The sequence below is a fragment of the Apium graveolens genome, chromosome 2, assembly GCF_009905375.1.
Source record: "Apium graveolens cultivar Ventura chromosome 2, ASM990537v1, whole genome shotgun sequence".
Classification (NCBI taxonomy): Eukaryota; Viridiplantae; Streptophyta; class Magnoliopsida; order Apiales; family Apiaceae; genus Apium; species Apium graveolens.
In genome coordinates, this window is record NC_133648.1 from 240,228,741 (window position 1) to 240,249,598 (window position 20,858).

The following is a 20,858-nucleotide window of genomic DNA, read 5'->3' on the forward strand; positions in this document are numbered from 1 at the left end:
AACATCATGAAAAATCTAGCATAGTATACATTTTTACCCCTCTTATTTAACTAACCTAACTTAAATCCCAACCCAAACATAACAAGATCACTAAAGTTAAAGTACTTATCAGTAACTAGCATGTAAAGCATGTTAAACATAAAGATATTGACAGAATCAAAATTACTGATTTTACCAGAGAATACTTTAGTAACTACATCACATAGATAACTCCATTCTTTTTTAAGATCCAACCTCCTAATTTCACTTAACTTAAAAGTAGAGAGTGCATAGTTCATGGAGTTAAGCATATTAACGATGTCAGTGTCCGTGTGTGGTGAAGTTACAGTATTATCAGGAATTTTGAAACATGCTTTAACAACATCACTGTTAATACAAAATTCTTTACCTTTAATAGTGAGTGTGATGGTCTTATCAGTTGAGTTGTACACAACAGTTGACCACATTTCCTCAACAACCTCACAGAAGATGGTGGGAGATTCTAGCATGGTATAGTTGAGTTTGCAGTTCTTCATAAAATCCATCATTTTGTGGTAGTCACCAGACTGTTGAATCCCCTTGTTTACTAGAGCCGTAAAGTTGTTCTTCTCATAGATGAATCCAGTTTGTGACATGATCTTGACGACTGGTGCCATTGTTAGAGAGTGGAAATTGCAGAGATAGAGATGATAATTGCTTTTGAGAAAGAGAGAATTTAGAGCAGATAATTTGAGAATGATAAAAGAAAAGTAATGGAAATGAATTAAGCTTTTATACTATCTCAAAAATAACTGTCAAAAATAATAAAGTAAAATAAAGTAACAAATAAGAATTGCCCAAAATAGCCGTTTAAAAAAATAAACTGTAAAAATTCCTTCAATTATCCGTCGTGTTATACTTATAAACTGTAAGTATACTCGATGGATAAAGTTCAGGGAATTAACGGCTAAGATTCAGACAATTTGACGGATGAGGATAAATCAGTTATCCGTCGAGTCATAAAATATTCCTGAAAAGTAATTGATTTTATTAATAAAATATATACCGACGGATGATCAATATGATCAAACTCGATGGATAATGATCATCCGTCGAGATGTAAATTTTGACTTAGCCAAAATTTCATCCAAGACTGAAAAATTAATTAAGTTTCTGGCTGCATTACAACTTGCAAATTATCTGAAAAGATTTAAGAGTAATTTAGCATACCTAACTCACTTACCAACCTTGAAAAGGTGGATTCATCCAGTGGCTTGGTAAATATATCTGCAAGCTGCTTTTCACTTGGAACAAAATGTAGTTCCACAGTACCATTCATTACATGTTCCCTTATGAAGTGGTACTTGATGTCTATGTGCTTTGTATTTGAATGCCGTACTGGATTTTCAGTGATGGCAATTGCACTTGTGTTATCACAGAAAATGGGAATTCTTTCCACTTGTAGACCATAGTCTAGCAATTGGTTTTTAATCCACAAAATCCGTGCACAGCAACTGCCAGCAGCAATATATTTAGCTTCAGCTGTAGAAGTAGAAACTGAATTTTGCTTTTTACTGAACCAGGACACAAGCTTGTTTCCTAGAAATTGATAGGTTCCTGTTGTACTTTTTCTATCAATTCTACAACCTGCATAATCTGCATCTGAATAACCAGTTAGATCAAAACCAGAATCTCTAGGGTACCAAATGCCAAGTTTTGGTGTTCCCTTGAGATATCTGAAAATTCTCTTAATAGCTACTAAGTGAGATTCTCTAGGGTCAGCATGAAATCTAGCACACAAACATGTAACAAACATTATATCTGGCCTACTAGCTGTTAAGTACAGAAGTGAGCCAACCATGCCCCTATAACTTGAAATATCCACAGACTTTTCAGTAGTGTTTAATTCAAGCTTAGTTGCAGTGGCCATGGGAGTTTTTGCAGATGTGCAATGTATTAGATCAAACTTCTTTAAAAGATCATAAATGTATTTAGTTTGACTAATGAATATTCCATCACTAACTTGCTTAACTTGCAGACCAAGAAAATAAGTTAGTTCTCCCATCATACTCATTTCATACTAATTTTGCATCAATTTGGCAAACTTTTTGCAAACTTTTTCATCTGTAGAGCCAAAAATAATGTCATCTACATAAATTTGAATAAGTATACTAGAGCCATTAACATTTCTAAAGAAAAGAGTTTTGTCTACAGTACCTCTAGTGATGTGATTCTCTAAAAGAAACTTTGACAAAGTATCATACCAGGCTCTAGGTGCTTGCTTCAGTCCATAAAGTGCTTTCAAAAGATAGTAAACATATCCTGGAAAGTTTGAATCTTCAAAACCAGGAGGCTGACTGACATAGACTTCCTCCTCCAACTCTCCATTCAGAAAGGCACTTTTGACATCCATTTGATAGACTTTAAAATTGGCATGGGATGCATAGGCTAAGATGATTCTGATGGCTTCAAGTCTTGCAACAGGAGCAAATGTTTCATCAAAATCTATTCCTTCTTGTTGACAATAGCCCTTAGCAACCAATCTAGCTTTGTTCCTGACTACTATGCCATTTTCATCCATCTTTTTTCTGAATACCCATTTGGTGTCAATTGAATTCTTTCCTTTAGGCTTAGGCACCAGATTCCATACCTTATTCCTCTCAAATTGGTTTAGCTCCTCCTGCATAGTTAAAATCCAATCAGGATCCAACAAAGCTTCTTCTACCTTCTTTGGTCCTTCCTTAGAAAGAAAGCTGCTGTATAGACATTCTTCTTGAGTTGCTCTTCTTGTTTGAACTCTAGAAGATACATCACCAATGATGAGCTCAAAGGGGTGATCCTTTGTCCATTTCCTTTGTTGGGGTAGATTAGCTCTAGATGAAGAGGCCTCATTATTGTCTTGATATGTGATTGAGTTTTGATTATTAGAAACTCCCCTTGAGTTAATGAATCTTTGATTTGAGAAAGGCGAGCTTTCTATAAGTGATCTATTCTGACTCCCAGCTTCCTTTGATGACCCGACAGATGGTGACTTTTGAGTACCGACGGATGAGGCTGGTTGTCTCCCGACGGATAAAGCAAATTGTCTCCTGACGGATGAAGCATTATGCAACTTGACAGATGTTGAATTTTATGTTTCATTGGTAGTAGATTTTTCTGCATTATCTTTTGATACTGTTTCTTGATCACTTTCATCATCACTGTCATCACTAACCATCTCCATATTGTCAAATTCAAGGCTCTCATGGTAATCTCCATCTTGCAGTCCTTCAATCTTTTTATCATCAAACACAACATGTATTGATTCCACAAAAATATTGGTTCTTAGATTGTAGACTCTATACGCTTTACCATTAGCATATCCAACAAAAATTCCTTCACCTGCTTTAACATCAAACTTCCCATTCTGATCAGTTTGATTTCTCAAGATATAACATTTGCAGCCAAAGACATGAAGAAAATTTAGAGTTGGCTTCTTGTTCTTGAACAATTGATCGGGAGTCATGCATTTTGCTTGATTAACCAGAGAAATATTCTGAGTGTAGCATGTAGTATTTACAGCTTCAGTCCAGAAATATGTTGGTAACTTAGACTCTTCAAGCATTGTCCTGGCAGCTTCAATAAGTGATCTGTTCTTCCTTTCTACTACTCCATTTTGTTGTGGAGTTCTTGCTGCTGAAAACTCATGCAAAATCCCATTCTCTTCACAAAATGCTCTCATGACAGAATTCTTGAACTCAGTTCCATTGTCACTCCTGATTCTTCTAACTTTGAAATCAGGATAATTATTGACTTGCCTTATGTGATTGATGATGATTTCAATAGCCTCATCTTTAGACTTTAGGAAATATGTCCAAGAGAACTTTGAAAAATCATCTACAATTAACATTGATTGGTCCAAACAAATCCATGTGTAGCAGTTACAAAGGTCTTCAATTGTTGAATCAAGCTTCTTTCTGAATGATGCTTTAATTTGCTTTCCCTTCTGGCAAGCATCACACAGTCCATCCTTAGAAAACTCCACTTGAGGAATGCCTCTAACCAGTTCTTTCTTTACTAGTTCATTCATGGTCTTGAAGTTTAGATGGGATAGCTTCTTGTGCCATAACCAACTTTCATCCTGACTTGCTTTGCTAAGAAGACAAGTAACATATCTGCATTTGATGAGTTAAAGTCAGCTAGGTACACATTTCCTTTTCTCACACTAGTGAGAACCACATTGTTGCTCCTCTTGTTAGTCACAACACAGGCTTCTGAGTTGAAGGTTACTGAATTGCCTTTATCACAAAGTTGGCTGATACTCAACAAATTATGCGTGAGACCATCCACTAAGGCAACCTCCTCTATGATCACATTATCTTTTGAAATCAAGCCATATCCCACAGTATAACCCTTGCTGTCATCTCCAAAAGTAATACTTGGGCCATCTCTCTCCTTGAACTCTGTGAGCGGGGTAGAATCACCAGTCATGTGTCTTGAACAACCACTATCCAAGTACCATAGATTCTTTCTATTTCCCTGCATACATCAAAATCAAATCAAGTTGATTTTGGTACCCAAGTTTCCTTAGGTCCTGCCTTGTTAGCTTTCTTTTTCTGTTTCTTAGGTTTGATCTCATCTGACTTAGGGATATCAGATTCATCCTTAGTCATTTGAGTTGGACCTTTGAAACCATTCATTATAGCAGAATTATCATGCATATTTTGATTAATAGGGAATGGCATGCTATTAGTAAATATGTTATTCCAGTAAGGCATGCTAAATGACATTTGTGGCATACTAAATGCAGCATAATAAGGATTAGGTGCAATTGGCATATTAGCAAATTGTGCATTCATATTCTGTGCAGACATAACATTCATAGGCATAGAAGGCATGTCATTCATGTTGGGAAAATGAGGTGGCACAGATATGGAAGTAGGCATGACAGTTTTGCAATTAACAGACAAATGATTTACACTACCACACTTGACACATATTTTTTTTGGAGTATATTTATCAGGTGTGTAGTTGTTATGCTTGTTAATTCCTACTTTACCATTTCTATTATTTTTATTTTTAGCCTCTGTTTTAACCTCAATCTTTTCCAGTCTGTCACTCAATTGCTTGACAGTCATATGACCAACATTAGCCTTTTTCTCCTTCTTCACTTGACTAGATTCTCCTGGAACAAAATTCTTGGAAACTGATCCATATTTCTCATTTAACTTGACAAGTTTGGCTTTACTCACAGGCTTGCTCACAGTCAATGGATGAGGATTTATATCACTCGACAGATAACCCTTTTTGTTATCCGACGGATGACCCTCATCATCCGTCGAGTCTACATTTATTAGCAATCCTTCAACCAGATTGGATTCTAGCTTCTCCTTATTCTTTTTCCAGGTTGCATCACAAAAGACTCAATACCTTGAACTTTGGTGATTTGAGCATGAACATCTCTAGATGTTTTCCATGCCCTCATTACCTCCTGTTCTCGTTTAAGCTGCTTCTTCAAGATCTCTTCTTTCTTCAAGGACTCAGTTAATTCATCCTTAGCAATTTTACACTCAATTCTCAATTTTTCAAATTCAATGAACTGAGACTCTAACACATTATTCCTCTCACTTAAAAACAAATTGTTTTCTTTGATTTTATCATTTTCCTTAGTAAGAGACTTAAGTGTAACACACAAATGATATAATTCTGTAGACATGTCATTTATAGCATCATTACACTCAGCTTTAGATATATGTGCAAGGTTAGTGGTGATTACCTGATTACTTGAAGAACTTGTCTCTATTTCATCAGACTTGGCCACTAGGGCTAGATTGACATAGCTGACATCTTCATCCTCATCCAGACCATCTGTTGCCCAGTCATTTTCTTATGTAATGAAAGCCCTTTCCTTTTGTTTGAGCAACTCAAAGTATATCTGTTTATAATCCACAGGCTCAAACTTCTTTTTGCTGGAATCTGACTTTCTACACTTACTGGCAAAGTGCCCTGCTAAGCCACATTTGAAACATTTAAATTTTGATTTATCCACCATGTATCTATTTGGCTTAGCTGCTCCAAAGTTCTTTTTGAACTTGAGCTTGGCAAATCTTCTGAAAAGAAATGCTAGATGTACATCAATATCTTCCATGTCATCTTGGCTCAGAGAATCTTCATTTTCTGCTACCAGCCCCTTGCCCTTATTTTTACAGACCTTTGAAGTTGATTCAACAGCTTCCATTTTCATCTCCTTCTCTTTCTCTAACTCAGCAACTAGTGCAATGGATCCTCCTTTCTTCTTTCCTCTCTCCATCCTCTCATCTTTCTCTATTTCAAGCTCATAAGTTTTCAGGATGCCATACAGTGTCTCCAAAGTAAACTCCTTGCAATCTTGAGAGTTTCTCAATGGGACTATCATAAGTTTCCATTCCTTTGGAAGAGATCTAAGGAACTTAATATTGGAGTCTTTTTCTGATAGACCCTTCCATGTAACTTCAGAGCATTTAGTAGTTTTTGAAATTTACTAAAATTGTCAATGAGAGTCTCACTATCTTCACTATGAAAGTGCTCATATTGCTGAATTAGAAGCTGCATCTTGTTTTCTCTAACTTGTTCAGTGCCATCACAGATAATCTGTATAGTATCCCAAACTTCCTTGACAGTTTTGCAATTGATGATATTTTCAAACATGTCACCATCAACTCCATTGAACATGATATTCATGGCCTTCTTATCTTTCTTGACTTGTTCAATATCAGGATCAGACCATTCATGCCTTGGCTTGGGGACAGATGGCTCATTACCAGTTGCAGCTCTCATTGGTACATGAGGGCCTCTTTCTATGTAATCTACATAGGCCTCATCTTGAGAAAGTAAATGAAGATGCATCTTTACCTTCCAGTGATGGTAATTATCTTTGTCCAGAAAAGGAATCTTGACTCCAACATCCTTCTTGTTCATCTTGCTGTTTTGTTGTGATCTTCAAACTCTTTGTTTATCAAGAGCTTGCTCTGATACCAATTGTTAGTCCCTAACAATGCAACAAGAATTACAGAAGGGGGGTTGAATGGAATTCTTGAAACTTTTTCTTGGTTTAAAAGTGTTCTAACTTTAAAATATATATCTGTGTGAATTGATTTGTAAAGTGTGGAATAATAACTTGGAATGAATCAAACACAAGTAATTAAAAACTCAAGTCTTTAAAAACTTTATGGTGGATTTGAATGTATCCATCAGAGATATATATTATATCAAGAGAACTCTGTGTAGCAAGATTTGCTCACAAGTGCTTACAAATATGAACAACTAAGTTTTCAGAGAAATGCTAAAAATACAGCTTACAAATGTTTCTCTGAGAATTTCTTGCTTAGTGTTCTTGTTGTTCTATTTGCTACTTCTTGGTTTATATATCACCAAGATTACAAAGTAATAAGACAAGATAATAAAACAAAACCTATCAAGTCTAATACTATGCTGCTTCATTACTCTATTCCAGCATCTTTGAATATCTTCACAATAGCATGGAAATGGCAATTCTTCTTTGTTCTCTAAAACCCAGTTGAATAGGCTTCCACATTCCTTTTGCATACACTCGACGCATGTGACTGTGTTGTCACTGTCAACTGATATTTGAATTGATTATCCGTCGGGTACATGATCATCCGTCGGGTTGCCTAGTTGATCATCCGTCGAGTGGCATTGTTGTTTATCCGCCGGGTAGCAATCTGGCACTTGACATCATTTCATTTATACAGAATTATAAGACATCATCTATGTACAATTAATCAACCTATTTTGCATATCTAATTAAAGTCGACATGACTTGAATGCTACTACAGAAACTAAACAAGGTGTATGCAGAAATGTGCTACAGACTCATTATTACATAAGCTACTCACTCGATGGATAATTGATCATCATCCGTCGGGACTATATTGAGTCATCGATCAGGACTATATTCCTTATCCGTCGAGTGCTGCAATGTTCACTAAGTAAAATATACTAAGGTGTTTTGTTAATGATATCATCAAGTACACAACATATTCATAATAATTTTCAAGATCCCGCGTGCACGGTGAAAAGTAATAACCATATGTCCTGTTTCCTTCCTTTGAATTTTTGCTAACATAGAGGCTGGACGCGCACATAACTGTTTACCCTGTTGTAGACCATCATCCACTATATTGATGTGTGTCAATAATTGTGACCTCCTTGTAGAAGAGGTACTCCATCATCGCTGTTACCGGAAGGAAACGAGCCCTTCTTATGTTGCCATTGAAACCCTCAAGAATGTTTGTGGTTGTTTGACCATAGTGAACACTAGTGTCGTGGGAAAGTGTCCACCTCTCCATGGATATTCTGGCAAGATAGTTCAGGGCGAGGGAGGGGGGGGGATTTCACCTATCCTTGCCATGTATGCGTCATGTTTAGAGACTTGCGTTGTTGTTCCAGCTTTCCACATCAATTTTTTTAATTCACCACAAGGTGATGCTGGCAAAAGTTGCTTCTGACATGGAGTAGACAGAACCTATGGATTACTAATGGCTTAGAAAATCCATTTTTAGGGTCTCGTAGTGCAGAGATACTACTGGCTGCACGATCAGTGATGATGCACACGCCGGCCTTTTGGAGATAAAAATGTCTCCGAATATATTGCAAAAACCAAGACCAGTTCTCGTACATCTCCTCATCAACTAAGCCATAGCAAAGAGGAAAAGGGTGGTTGTTGGCATCTACACCCATATTAATAAGCAGCTTTCCCCTATATCGTCCCTTCAAGAAAGTTCCGTCTATTGAAATCGCAGGACGCGCATGTTGTCACCCGTTCATCATTTCCTTCAAACACCAAAAGATTCGCTTGCATACGGACGTACCCCGTTCCTTAGCATGAGGCACAACATTGATCTCAACAATGGTTCCAGGATTCGTCTTGATGATGACTGCCAAAAACATGGGCAGAGCTTGGTATGTTGTGGCCCAACTGCCATAGACTTCCTCAATGGCTATTTGCTTGCCTCTCCACGCTTTGTTGTACCCCACTATATGGTTGTGCTCATTGTTGATAAGCGGGATAATGGTTTTAATGGGTATTTTTGGTGTATCTATTACCTGTTTCACATATCATAGTAAATGTCAAAATATTTCTGAACCAAATATGTAGCAAAGTTGAATAGTTATGTATATGAAATTGCTTACAAGTGGTTTCACAATCCGTGAATCATCCTTGCAGATAACTTCTTGTGATCTTGCAACGGCTGATCAACCATGCATTTGTGTTCCTCTCTATTCACATTTATCCTCTAGTACCCAGAATCATGCATGAAAGCAGCTCCCATCCTCTAGTTACAGCCCTCCGCCCGACACTGTATAATGAGCTGTCCTTTGTTACTCTTTGTCGTTATATATGTACGATCAGTAGAAATATGTGAATGCCTCACTGCCAACAAGAGGGTGGCTTTGTCACGGTAACACCTTCCTTCACTCAGATCCCCCTGATCGAGGTCTTCATCAACATACATATCTTTGAGGTTATATATTGTTTGGGGAATATATTGTTCTGTGCGAAAACATGAAGCCCTTGGAACATGACGTTGTTCCCTAACTACTGGAAATATGCTGGAAATTCCTTCATGCCTCTCTAAATGCCCTTCAGTTTCATCGCTTCCTGAAGAATCTTCTTCATCATCATCATGAAGGTGAAAATTCTCCTCACTAGATGAATTGGCTACAGATTCATCTGTGACGAGGGCTAACCACTTACCAGATCCTCTTCCCACCATATCCTTTGGTTATGAAAATGCTATATCTATATTACCTCCACCACCTCCACTACCTTCATCATTTTCATAACTACTCCCCCTTCATACCCTCCACCATATTGACTACTCTCCCCTCCAAACCCTACACCATGTTGACTAGTCCCCCCTTTATACCCTCCACCATGTTGAATAGTCCCCCCCTCCATACCCTCCACCATATTGACTACTCCCCCCTCCATATCCTCCACCACCATATTGACTATTCTCCCTTCCATACTCTCCACCATATTGACTAGTCCCCCCTCCATACCCTCCACCATGTTGACTAGTCCCCCCTCCATACCCATCACCATATTGACTACTCCACCTCCATACTCTCCACCATATTGACTAGTCCCCCCTCCATACACTCCATCATGTTGACTACTGCCCCCTCCATACCTTATACCTTTTTCACCAGTTTCGCCTCTGTACTCTCCACCTTGAAAAAGTAGATCTGACCATCCTATGTTGACATTACTTCCGTATGTTATTTTTGTCGGTGAAGACCCTAAATTAAGTTAGAATGAGTACGGGTCATCAACAATAATTTCCACTATTTCGATGAACAAAGAAATATCTCCTTGAACGTTCAGCAACATGGCAGGGACATTTAACATGCGTGTAACATCATCATCATATAATATATCCATTTGATAAAAACCTTCAACTAGGTTGTATTTATTATGGTAAAGATACTTCAAAATCAATTTCAAATTCCATTAATACGAACTAATATTCATTACATTGTAAACAAGACATTTAAGCTCATCAAAAGTGGTACCAAACCTAATAAACATTTTTTTTGGGATCGATAGAGTATTTGATATTAGTACCTTCTCAAATAACCACTCCACCCCAAAAAAATTTGACATTCACGTGCCCTTCCATTTCCCTGTTTTATAGAAAATATTAACAATTAAGCAATAGATATAAAGAATATATATATATATATATATATGTGTGTGTGTGTGTGTATATACACACAAATAGATGACAAATCTTTTAGAAAATTAGAACATAAGCAAGTGTTGAAGGCACCAGTATTGAACATATGTAATGCATGAGGACATGTACAAATAGTAACATATGCAGTGTTGAAAATTATTGTGAATTATTGATTCTATCAATTATTTCTGCAAAGAGAAATCTGATACTATCCTTTTGAGATTTCAGATAAGGTTACTTTGTAGGAGAAATCTACTTTTTCGTCAGATTTTGAAGATAGCCTTCAGAAGATAAGGTTCTCAAAATTCTCAACAAAAAATTGCTACAAAAAGAAACATAAATAAAAACAATTTAAATGGACATTTTTCTGAAATTTATTTTAAGTTCTAGTAATTTAAAATAAAAAACATAAATTTATGAAATATTATTATTTTTGGGATTTATGAAATAAAAATACAAATAGAAATACAAATTTATGAAATAATTAATTTTTTTATGGGATTTATATAAATTTACTAATATTTAATTTTGTTTTAATTTTTTCCCTAATTTTATTCTCCCATGGTACCCTTTTCCAAGCAACTAAAGCCATACAAAAAAATTTTAAAATTAAAAACAAAATTACATACTACAAATAGGTTTACATCACTACTCAACAGAAAAAGAATTCAACACAAATAAAATTTAAATCTATATTTAAAATAATTAAGAAAATGTGTCTTCGTCAAAAAATGAGCAACCCTTCCTCATGACACCCTTTTTCGACCTCCAAAAATCATATGTGTACAGTTTTTAAAATTACAAAAAAAATAAATACTAAAAATAGGTTTCCCTCACTAACCAATAAAAAAAATTAACCAAAATAATTTTTTGAAAATTCAATTTAAGCGTTCCAAAACAAGCCCTCACATGATTTTAGGAACACACAAATCTGCATAAATACAAGGCAACAAAGGGGAGGAAAATAAAAATAAAAAAGGTATTATACCCCAGAACGCCACTACTTCTGGGTAACAATGACATAACCCCAGAAATAGTGGCGTTCTGTGCCATTTTTGCAAAATTCTGAACAACTATCCTATAAAAATAACTTTTTCTTTCAAATGTGTCAAAAAACCAACGGAGCCCGTGAAACCTAGTCTTGTACTCCTCCAAATTACCTATCGATGCAAGTTCGTATTTTTTCAAAAAAATTATATTAGACTAATGTTCATTGGTCTAAAATCGGACTTAGTTACGGAAAAGCACTTTTCGCTCTACTAAACAAGTTCTCAATTTAGTGAATGATTTGCTTGACAGTTATTTTCAGAGCTTGGCGTGAAACCGACTGTATAGTTATTGCAATGGCTTAATATGTTGGACATACACTACGCGCATGCTGCCACCCTTCATCTTGGGGTTGCAAAAAAAAGTGTAATAGTAGTCTTATAGACAAATGTCTATCGCAACCCTTTTTTATGATGTTGCGGTATGGTTAAAATATGTTACCAAAATGGCATATATATAAAGATGATTTTTTTTAATTTAAATAATTAATAATTATTTACATAGAAATGAAATAATAATTGAAATATATATTATTTATTTTTAGAAGTTAATAATATTAGTATAGTTATTTATTATATGTTATAAAAAATCAATAATAACATTTTTAAAAATAATAAATTTTATGATAATTTAAAAGCAATAAAATAATATTGGAATCGGAAAATAAAATAAACATATAATCTTATTAAAATATCAAAAATGATAATTTTTTGTGCAACAAATGATGATGTAGTTTAAAATATATTTTAAAGTTCTGAAAATTAAAAATTTAGTGTAGTGATTTAAAATATTTATGAATTAGTTTCTTTTTTTAATTGAAATTAAAAAATCAAGTTTTTTTTGAGTAAAATCAATTTAATTAAAAGGAAAAAAAATAATAATTAAAATAAATAATTGCTAAAGAGCAGGAATTGAAAATTCGAGACTGTACAACCTGAAGCAAGCATTATCTATTGCTCCTTGTAGCAGCCCCTTTGTATTTCAAGCCCTAGGAAAAAGTCCCATGTTTCCATACAACCTCCTCCTCTTTTTCTCTCTAAAAAACTAATCTTCTCTACCGCATCGATCTCAGATCCAATCTCTATATGTCTGCCGATCAAACATCTCACAAATCTCTTTCAGATTTGCCTTGTTTTCGAGGTACGGTCTCTCCGCAATCTCTCTCTCTCTCTCTACCCCCCTCCTTCCCCCCTCTCTCCCTTCCTCTCTCTCTGCCCCTAACCTTAATCTCTCTCTCTCTCTCCTCATATATAGATCATTTAATTAATGAAAGTAACTATGTTAATCTGATTGAATGTTCGATTTATATACGCATCTTGTTATTGTACCTTTTAATTGATGTGTAGAATTGTAATTTTCCCAAAATCTCAACCTAATTTAATAAAGGCGCGATTTTTGTTTAATTTGTGATATAAGCATGGATCTTAAATTATTTTAGCAGCTAGTGTTTGATTATCATATGTATTATACGTGATGATGACATATGACTTTATATCGTAGCATTAACATCATAAGATATCATTTTTAGCTGTGTATTGAAGTTTGTTTGTATTCTTTTTAAGTTGTCAGTTTAGATGATAATCTGTGGGTTGCGTATTTCGTTCATGATGTTTGATTACTAAGTATATATATGTAAGGTTTTAGTTTCAAATTATTTGGATAGCCTGTCATTATTTTTTGGTATGTGATCAAGTCTGGTTCATTTTATGTGTAAATTATGTTAGGTAATGAATAACACACAGGGGGGTGAATGTGTTTTACTGTTTTTAGGCTTTTCTTAAAAGTTAATGGTTGAAAAAAGTAAATTAAATCTTGTAAAGAAAAGTGTTCATGCAGAATTTAAATTTGCAGAAAATAAAGAACACAAATCTTCAAAACTCACTTAATTTTATATTAAAAATTAAGACTGTTTTGCTACAAAATTTCTAAGCTCTTTGATGTTAAAGAGCTCAGCTTCTTCTTGAGAGTGATACAAGAGATTTGATCTAAATTGTTACAACTGACTAAGGACCAATGTTAACTTTATAACTCAGTTAACTGTTGGTTTACACAGTGGATAATAAAACATGCTATTAGCTTTTCTAAACTGTCACTTGTCATTTCTATATATAGAAAAGCAGATCTTCCATTTATGGCTTAACATATCTTTAGAATCCCGTGTTTACTTTAATCTTCCTCTGTTAGTTAATCTTTGCCATTGATCTTGCACACTCTTCAAGCTGCTTTTTGTAGACTTGTCAATCCAGTTGTTGGATTGTTTGTTGATTGTTTATCTTGGATATTGAACTGATCTGCAATTCTGTACTTTGAGACTGTACCTCGAGATCTCCAGTTTAAATTTATAGAACACTTGAGAGGTCTTCAGCTTGTCGAGATCTCTAGTCTTCACATCTTCACTTTGACTTATCAATAAGTCTTAGTTCTCTAATGGAACTTGACTTATCGATAACTCATAGTTCTCTACTGAATGTAGACTTGTCCATAACTCTGAGTTCTCTAGTGAAGGAATGACTTGTCGATATCTCCAATCTTCAGTTCTTCAATTTGGCTTGTCAATATCTTCCTGAGTTCTCTAGTAGCTTTCCTAACTTCTCCACTCCAAATGCATTCATTTCTTCTCTCCCGATGGATATTGCTCATCCGTCAAGTAGTGATTGTATCCCGATGGATGTGCCTAACAGCAGTCATCCGTCGACTAGCCAAACTACTATCCCGATGGATGTTCCTCATCCGTCGGTAATCTCTGCAACTCGAATGACTTCTCTATAACATTAAATCTGTGACTTGTAGAGATCTTGACTTAGAATATTTTTCTCCAAACAAATTTATTCAACTCCAAGCTTCTTCAAAATTCTTCTGAGGCATGATCTTCTTGATCTTCTTCCAGATAGAATCCTTAGGCTTGATACTGTTTTAGGAAAAAGACTCCAGTCTGCTCCTTTGTATTTTTACAGACTTTAAGTGTTACAAGTACAAAATACAAACTAAGATAACAATACAACTTACTTAGGATTGGCCCCAAGCTTAATTGATTACTAAAAATAACAGTTCATTAATCTCCTCCTCAGATCAGATGTCCATTGGTTTGCTTCATACTTTGATCAGAGACACTAATGATATTGTTATCTCCAGTAATCTTTGACATCACCATTTATATATTACAATCTCCCCTAAACTTGTTCATTATGGAATTATGCACAAGTTCTGATTGATGATGTCAAAACTCTAGCTAAATGCAGAATTCAATCTCCCCATCTTGTCTTCTTTTGTGAGTTGCTTTAGATTTATTCTTCTCTCCCCCTATGAAGAATATAATTTTATTATCTGGCAACATCAACATCCATCAGCTGTTTTGGAATTTAGACATATTCTCCCCCTTTTTGGCATTATCTCCAGGTAGAAAGATCCAACTAGATGTATATTGTTCAAGCTACTGTCATTGTCCATTTAGAGCACTGTCTGCAGCTTCAAGCTTCAGTTAGATCTGTGGTGATGAGTTTATCAAGTAGAATGGGAGTTTAACTTAGATCTGCAAAAGAAGTCTGTCAGTAATAAAAGTCCTAAACTCTCTGTTCTTTTGAATAAGTAGTCTCACTACTTTCTCACTGCACTAGACTCATGACTTTTGAGAGTCAGAGTTTCCTCACAAGGATTACTAAATCCAGACACTCATCTACCTCTCCTTTTACCAGGAAGGATCCTGCCTCTCTTACTTTCTGTTTTTTCTCTCAATATTTTCTCTCATTCTCACATGAAAGGTTCAATTGTTGTTTGACTTAAAGAAATAAGAGGTGGCTGAGAAGAGTTGTCTGTGATCATATGATTAGGGGTAATCCATATAGGTCTAACCATACTCATTTCATCAGAAGAGTAAATACCAGTTTGAGATTGTAAGATGAATGAATCATCAGAAACACCTGTGACTAGGGTCACAGTTTGACTCACAAATTGCTCTGTGGTTTTGACAGTGTGTTGTCCCTCACTTGTAGTGGGAACCTCCAATTGAATTGGAGGGGATTTGACTGAGTTACTATCATGTACAGCAGCCTCAAACCCTTGTGTGTCTTGCAACACACTGACACATAAATGTGCTATACTTGCCCTTCTCATGACATTGTCATAGATAATTGTACTTCTAGCTTTGACTGCTAAGGCAGCTTTTGCTAGAGTTATGAGGGGAGTTGTTCCTTCATGAGGAACCTCCAATTGAATTGGAGAGGATTTAGATAGCTCCCCCTCAGGAGTACTACCCTCAAACCTTTTCAGTCTGTGAAGACTATTTTGCACATGAAGGTGCAATAGAGATGTTCATGGGATAATTAGTAGAAACTGATGAATTTCCCATGTTAGTGATGGTTTTTCTTCTCAAACAACAAAACAATCTGAAGAACATGGTGAAATTGCTGTCCTTTTGTAAAACAAGTTTCTTTTGAGAGTCACCTGAGTGGGATTGTGTTTGAGTTTGTGTTTGTGTTGCTGTGCCTGGGTGAACTGCAGTTCGATTTAGAAATGTTTTAGCACAAATACCTGTTGATTGATTATTTGACCTTCCTGTTGTTGTCTGAGTAGATTGTGTTGGACCTGTAATGCATTGAACATACCCGTCTTTTTGGAATTTTAATTAGGCATATGCATTGAGATTTACAGTTGCAAACACTCTGACAGGAAAAAGAATAATTAATGGAGTTGTAAACACAAGGCAATTATGACATAAACAACAAGCAACAAAAACAAATTAATAGAGAAGAAGAAATTTTTTCATTGATAATAAACACAGAGTACATTAAGATTTAGATTACATCAAGTAAATCCTAATCCTAACTACTCTAGTTTTGGCTTCTTCTTCTCGGCCTCTATCCTCCTTGCCCGACGCAGGTAAGCTCTGGACATAGAGTGTGCAAGAGAGATGATCCTCTCCTGCAACTCCAGAGCAGCAAGGCGTTGCTGCTCAGCCACCCTTGCACGTCTCTCCTGCTCCAGAGAGACCTCTCCCGCAAAGAAAAGGAAGCCGATATGATCGTCCCACGAGAGTTTATCGAAGACCTCAAGTGGAATATCGAAGGGGCTGCAAACAACCCCTTGATACGGACACAAAGTCCGATAGGATCAAAGTAAACTTGGTCGTCATCCAGAAGATGAACTGGTTGATAAACTCCATTTAAAAGCCTGTAGAAGACTGGGGCATCTGTTGTGCAAGACATGATTGTATCATAACAAGACTAAGTCATATTGACAACCCTAAGATTAGTTGTATTGTAACCTTAATCTGTAATTTATACTTGTAACACTTAATGTCTGTAAAATGTAAATGGAGCAGACTGGAGCATTTTTCCCTAAAGAGTGTCAAGCCTAAGAATTCTATCTGGAAGAAGATCAAGAAGGTCATGCCTTAGAAGAATTATGAAGAAGCTTGGAGTTGAATAATTCTGTTTGGTGAAAAACATTCTAAGTCAAGATCTCTACAAGTCACAGAATTAGTGTTATAGACAAGTCATTCCAGAACTCAGAAAGACCTATCGAGAACTCAGAAAGACCTATCGATAACTCAGGAATTGTCTATCGAAAACTCAGGAAATGCTATTGGAGATATCGATAAGTCAAATACCCATTCGAGAACTCAGAGATATTGACAAGTATACATTCATTAGAGAACTCTGAGTTATCGATAAGCCAAAGTCTATTAGAGAACTCTGAGTTATCGATAAACCAAAATTCACTAGAGAACTCAGAGTTGTCGATAAGTCAAGTCAACAATGAAGTTTCAGAGATATCGACAAGCCAACATGCCTATCGAGATGTCGAGTTCTCTACAGTTTAATTGGAGATCTCAAAGTGAAGAAATTTCTCTAAGTACAGAATTGCAAAACAGTTCAATATCCAAGGTTGCAAATCAACAAACAATTCACACAGCTGAATTGACAAGTCTACAAAAAGTAGCTTGAGAGATGTGCAAGATTAATGGTGAAGATTAACTAAAAAAGGAAGATTAAAGTGAACACGGGATGCTAAAGATATGCTAAGCCAGAAATGGAAGATCTGTTTTTCTATAAATAGAAATGACAAGTGACAGTTTAGAAAAGCTAATAGCATGTCTTATTTCACACTGTATAAACCAGCAGTTAACTGAGTTATAAAGTCAACACTGGTCCTTAGTCAGTAGTAAGAATTCAGATTAGAAATTGTATTCTCTCTCAAGAAAGAAGCTAAGTTCTAAACCAAGAACTTAGAGATTTTGTAGCAAAACACTGCTTGATTTTTAATATAAAATTAAGTGAGTTTTGAAGATCCGTGTTTTACATATTTGCATTGTTATTTATGTTTAACATCTATTCTACAAAATCATTGATAACAACCAACTGCTAAACCCAAAGTCGACCAAAAAGTAACCATTTAAGCCAAAACACATTCACCCCCTCTGTATTGTATTCATATCTAACAAGTGGTATCAGAGCAAAATCTGAAAGTAAACAGATTAGATCTTGGAAAAATGAATACACAGAAAATCAGTAGTATCAAGATTCCTCCCTTTGATAAGGCCAACTACACTTTATGGAAAAAGAAAATATTGCTGTTTATAAGAATGGCCAATCACCTTTACATTCAGATCCTCAAGAATGGGCCCTTCACTCCTATGGTTAGGGTTGAGGAAACCACAGATGGAGATATGGTTATTCCAGCTCATTTTGCTCCTAAAGATGCCTCTGAGTATACTGATATTGAAAGAGAGAAAGTTTCCCTATGCAGTGCTTTGCAACTGATACTAATTGAGTCACTTGACAATGTAATGTATAATAACATTGTCAACTATGACACTGCTAAACAGATATGGGAAAAGATTGAGATACTCTGTGAAGGAACTGAGGAGGTTATGTCAAATCAAAGAAGGATATTGATTTCTCAGTATGAGGGTTTTATGGCTAAACCAAAGGAAGATATTACTGATGTGTTTGAAAGGTTTAGTAAGCTGATAAATGACTTGCAGCTTCATGATAAATTTTATGATGTTGAAGAAGTGAATTTGAAGTTCTTGCTTACTCTCCCTGATCATTTGGAACAAAAGATCTCTGCAATCAGAGAAGGAAGGGATTTGAGTAGAATCACACTAGAAGTGCTCTATGGGGTTCTGAAAACTTATGAACTTGAAATGATTCAAAAGAAATCATTAAGGGGGTCAAGGATATGTAATGGATGGCTCAAGTGCACTGATTGTGAATGATGGCCAGACCTCTAATGATGAGCAAAGATCCTAAATTCCAGAAATTTCTACAAGTGAGAAAAGAGTCAATGACACTAAAGAGCAAGTCAAACTGGAATTGGATGAAGAAGATGAGTTCTACACTCTTGATGAGCTTGATGAGCTAGACAAATCAATGGCTTACTTGGCTAGAAAATTCTCTAACATTAGAGTGAAGAAACCAACATTTTTCAAGAGCAAAGGACAGTCATTCAACAAAGACAACAGCTGGAAAGGAAAATGGAAGTACACTCCAGATAGCAAAACTGGCTACAAAACTGGATCTGTTGACAGATCAAACATAAGGTGCTTTAACTGTGATGAGTTGGGCCATTTTGCTACAGAATGTAGGAAACCCAAGAAGGCAAAGAAAGACAGAGCCTATCTTGAATTGGAAGCAAAGTATGATGGTCTTCTAAAGAAGCAACAAGAGAAAGCTTATATTACTGAGGGCAAAAGCTAGGATGATTCAGATAATGATGAAGATGAAGAAGTTGGAAACTATGCACTCATGGCCTTGGAGTAAGGAGATTCTTCATCATCTAATTCACAGGTACCAACTCTTACCACAATTCATTTAAATGTAAGTCAATATAAGGAAACTGTTGAAAAGATGAGCACAAAAATGTTCCACATTCATACAAGCATGGTTGCTGTAAATGAGGAAGTTAGCAGATTGAAAAAGACCAATGAGAAACTTGAGAGTGAAAAACAAGAGACTGAATTGTTGCTAGTTGAGCTTGATGCTGCTAAGCAAGAAAATGCATACTTAAAGAACAAATTAAAGTGTGCAAGTGAAATTGAAGCAGTATTGAGAGAAAGGCTGGAGAAGAATGAAGTGAAGCTGAAATCCTTCAAAAATGCTTCTGAGTTGATTGGCCAATTTCATGAAAAGAACAAGCCATGTGCAAACATTGCCATTGGTCTTGATTATGAGGGTTTGAACAACATAAAGAAGTCTGCCAGTGACAAAGGAAAATCAACTGAAACTGAGAATGTTCCAATTATTTTGAAGAAAGTCGAATCACCTTTGTTCAAGGCATGTGAGGTGAACTTCAGTGAAGAAGAGTTGATCATCAAACAGGAGATAGCTGATGAGGACAAGGAAAAAAAAATGATGAGACAACTCAGTCTTCCATATCTTTTGAAACACTAAAAGCCAATCAAGAAATTAAGGAGCCTGTGAAGGAGATTAAAGCTGAAGAGGTCAAAAAGAAAAAGAAGGATAGAAATGGAAAGATTGGGATAAACAAAAGCAATAATTTTGCTTATGTTGCAGATGCTCCTATAAAGAGGTGTGAGAATTATGGATCAATGAATCACCTAACATATCTTGTAAAAAGATTGTTAGCAATCCACCTGAAGGAGTCTGCAAGTACAATGAAGCTAAGGCTAATGATCCCTATTCATTCTGTGACAAGTTTGACTGCATTCCCTACAACATGAAAGTGATGAAGAGTTGCCATAAATTGAGAATTGATCTCATAGAATCAAAAGTTGGTTCTATATCTGAAAGGGAAAATGCTCAACAGTCTATGAATTCCATTTTATCTGAATATTCTCATTCTACTTCTGCAAAATCAGTTAACAAGAAGAAAGTGCCCAACACAGCTTGGGTAGCTAAACACACTTAATCCTCATTGTGTGCAGGGCAAAGGAAAGAAGGTCACATAGATCATTGATAGTGGATGTTCCAGGCATATGACAGGTGATAAGGCCCTGCTATCACAATTTGAGGAGATGGCTGGCCCTTTGGTGACCTTTGGAGACAACAACAAAGGATTCACAATGGGATATGGCAAGATTGTTTCTGGAAATGTTGTCATTGAAGATGTAGCACTAGTTGCTGGATTAGAAGTAAATCTTCTAAGTGTTAGTCAATTTTCAGACAGAGGTTT

General features: G+C 35.8%; 1 pseudogene; it reads right to left on the reverse strand.

The window, feature by feature from the left end:
• Positions 1–9,739: 9,739 nt before the first annotated feature.
• Positions 9,740–20,858, reverse strand: part of LOC141698251 (laccase-11-like) — a 92,914-nt pseudogene continuing 81,795 nt past the window's right edge.